Consider the following 3,804-nt stretch of genomic DNA (forward strand, 5'->3'; position numbering starts at 1 on the left):
AATACTCATTGGGATTTGTGAAAATTATGATTATAAATCTATCCCCACACAAAAAAACAACAATATTAAACAGACAGAGGCCCAGATAAGTCAACCTAGCCAAGAACTCTCATCTAATTAATATTTTTATGAAGCAACTCATGTCCAATTTATATATTCTATTGCTGTTTGCCAGGCTGTTTTTCTAGAAAATTCCAAAACCAGATTAGGATTATTGTACAGAATGGTTTAAAATGAAGGTAAATACACACTGAACACAAAGAACAGATAAATGGGCAATCCCAATAGAACTGCTGAAAGAGGCCACTCTCAAAATCCACCTGAAAATGTTGAACCCTGAGGCAAGATGACAATTATTTTTGCACCCACAGTGAAAACCATGCAGTTTCTGCTAAGGAATTATAAACATTCCTTGTGGATGGCCCATAACTAAAATATGGTCTTTCAGGACTTCCCATACCATAGTGGCCGGCCCCTCAACCACAGTTAACAAAAATACGATGTACATCCAATTGTTGACAACTTGATGAAATGGAATTGTCATAAGCAAACAAAAATTATGAAAAGTAATCCTATGCAACACAAAAAACTTGGACTGATCAATAAAAAGAAGGAAAAAGAGCCAGTCCTGTAAAACGAGCAACAGAAACAGAGAGAGATGTAGAGACAGAGAGGGAGAAAGAAGGGAACTAGGTTAGAAAGTCATTTGATTAAAAAGGAAGAGATGGTCTATATATACAATGGAATATTACTCAGCTAATAGAAAGGTTACCCAACTTCTGTATTAACATGGACTGGACTGGAGGAGATTATGTTGAGTGAAATAAGTCAAGCAGAGAAAGTTAATTATCATATGGTTTTACTCACTTACTTGTGGAGCATGAGGAATAACGTGGAGGACATTAGGAGAAGGAAGGGAAAAGTGAATTGGGAGAAATTGGAGGAGGAGAAGAAGCATGAGAGACTGTGGACTCTGAGAAACAAACTGAAGTTTTTGGAGAGGAAGGGGATGGGGGGTTGGGTGAGCCTGGTGGTGGGTATTAAGGAGGGCACATATTGCATGGAGCACTGGGTGTGGTGCATAAACAATGTATCTTGGAACACTGAAAAAATAAAATTAAAAAATTCAGTTCTATTTTAATTTATCTTGAAATCTAGGCAAATGCTTTATATACACATTTTCCCATGTTGAATAGATAAGATAAATTCTTGACTATCCCACAGAAATGTGGGAAATAAGAAATCTGGGTTTTGTTGCAGTTTTTTTGTTTGTTTTGTTTTTTTATAGTCTTGAGGTCTTATTTTTTTGACACTTATCATTCCATGAATTTATAGGGAATGGGTCATGGCAGCTCAGGCTCCTGTCCTTTGGTTCTCACAAAGTGTGCTTCTCTAGGTGGAACAGGCTGGCATTTCAGTTGAACCCAAGAACTTTTTCTTTGACTTCCTTTTTTTTCTGATCATTTTCTTTCGCATGCTTCCGGAAACTAGCTCCACTATTTGAGTGCTTAATATGCTCAGTATATACATTAATTCCCTTGGTAAGAATCTTTCCCTTAACTTATCTGTTTATAACAATGTGAACAGCATGCTAGGTAACATCCTAAACTTCCAGTGTTGCCATGGTAACATTTGCGGGCATCCCTTTAGAAAGAGTGACCATTCCCTTGAAGTCTACAATATCACCTTTCTTGTAGATTCACATGCATGTGGCCAAAGGAACCACTTCCTGCTTTCTGAAAGGCCTGAAAAACATACAATGGGTGCCTCTCCTCTTTCACCTTGTGTTGGTCATTTTGATGAACTAATGCAAGGTGGTGGTCTGGCCAAAAGATAGAAATAAGAAGTCTTTTAATGTGGAATAAACAAGCCTTTGTGGAAGAATGTGTATCATGGGGTCATTCCGTTCTTGTTCCAGATGCACCAAAGAATTGGAGACCTGAAACCAGAATGGGGAGATAGTTTATTGAGTAGGTAAGTGTAGTACACTTCCAAGAGTGAAAGTGGGCCATTACCAGAGCAAGATTGGCAATGGTGGTGAGAAGCTCTAGCTGCACCCTTTTAAGTCTGTTTTGTGTACATGTAAATTTGGCTTTGATTGACATATTTGATTGACAGCTGGTGGTTATATACCATTTCGGTATCAAATAAAACAAGCTGATACAGATATCTTAGTATATAGATATACCTACTAAAGTGTATACCCCATTCTAATTGTTTGTATATGTATTATATATTTGTATTACAAATTTGAACTGCAATATAATAATCTGGATTTGTACTACTTTTATATATATATAGTATAGTATAATATATATTTTTATTATAATGCCTAATATTTTTATATACAGTGTACAGTATAATTGCATACTTACATATACATCTAATGTATATATGCATGTTTATATACGTGTGTATATACGCAAACATAGACACATACACATGCACATGTATATGTTTATATGTTATATGAGAGTCCCACACTTGTTCGTGAACTCTTTAAAGAAGACTGAATCGTATTCATCTTTTAGGCACTTGCTCTGCAATCAGTAATTTGAAAGATGAACAGATAATGGACATGGGACTGTATCTTCTCTTTTCTTTTCTTTTTTTTTTTTTTTAAGATTTATTTATTTATTTATTTGACAGAGAGAGATCACAAGTAGGCAGAGAGGCAGGCAGAGAGAGAGAGGAGGAAGCAGGCTCCCTGCCGAGCAGAGATCCCGATGCGGGACTCGATCCCAGGACCCTGAGATCATGACCTGAGCCGAAGGCAGCGGCTTAACCCACTGAGCCACCCAGGCGCCCTGTATCTTCTCTTTTCATCTCAAATCAAACACTCTCAGTGAGGAAGGTATCATATTTGAAATTTTGTCTTGGTATATATGTTTATTTCTTTCTGATGAGTTTTCCCTTTGCGTCAAAAATGTTCTTTCTGTCTCTTTTGTTGTTTTTCTTCTTAGTTTTCTTAATTATTCTGGGAAATTAAAAGCCTAAGAATAGGTCATAGATTATCCAAGTATTACTCCAGAATAAAACAAGTACACAAACACGTTAAAAAGTAGACATATAACTTTTAATATACTTTTGACCGTATGAGTACATGGCATCATTTGAAGTAATCATGATAAGGAACTACCAGTAGATGAAAATAATAAGTATTCATGGATTCTTAACAAGAGTGACCCCCTCATTTTGTAAAAAGAAAAGTCAATAAGGAATCAAAAGTGGTCACTGTAAGGGATATATTTATCATAAATTAAATTGATTTCAGTCATTTAGCTTCCTCAAGCTTAAACCTTTTCTTTCTGTTTTTTATTGACTAAGAGTGGAGACTGATAGCTGGGCAGGGCAACCCACCAGGTCAACACTTTGTAAAAAGAATTAATGGTCATGCCAATATAATAATTTTAGTAAGTGCTTTGATTCAGCAATGAGAACCTAAGTTCAGGCAACCCCAGGCCAGTCCTTCCAGGTGCCACAGCTCAACCAGCCCTGAACGACAATACAGCCGCCCAACAAAGTCAGGGGAAAGATCAACCAACAGACTTCTGTCGCAAAGTATTCTTTAGTTTTCAGATGTATGCCAGACTTTGGTAGAGGAACTCCAAATAGACAGAATCTTCTATATTTATAATTCTATAAATTATATATATATATATATATATATATATATCTCTTCTATATATATAATTGTGCCTCAGAAGGAGGCACAATTACCTGTTCCATGAGAAGTCACTGTTGGTTTCCAGATATTAAAGATTCCACAGCCAGTGTGCTTTATTTTGTGATTGCAGTAATTAA

The 3,804-nt window shown here is 36.2% G+C and overlaps 1 pseudogene; it reads right to left on the bottom strand.

The window, feature by feature from the left end:
* Positions 1-1,316: 1,316 nt before the first annotated feature.
* LOC101675091 lies at positions 1,317-1,795 on the bottom strand (annotated as a pseudogene).
* Between the last annotated feature and the right edge of the window lie 2,009 nt (positions 1,796-3,804).

This window comes from Mustela putorius, unplaced genomic scaffold (assembly GCF_011764305.1).
Source record: "Mustela putorius furo isolate JIRA1106 unplaced genomic scaffold, ASM1176430v1.1 tig00000450_pilon_pilon_pilon, whole genome shotgun sequence".
Lineage (NCBI taxonomy): Eukaryota > Metazoa > Chordata > Mammalia > Carnivora > Mustelidae > Mustela > Mustela putorius.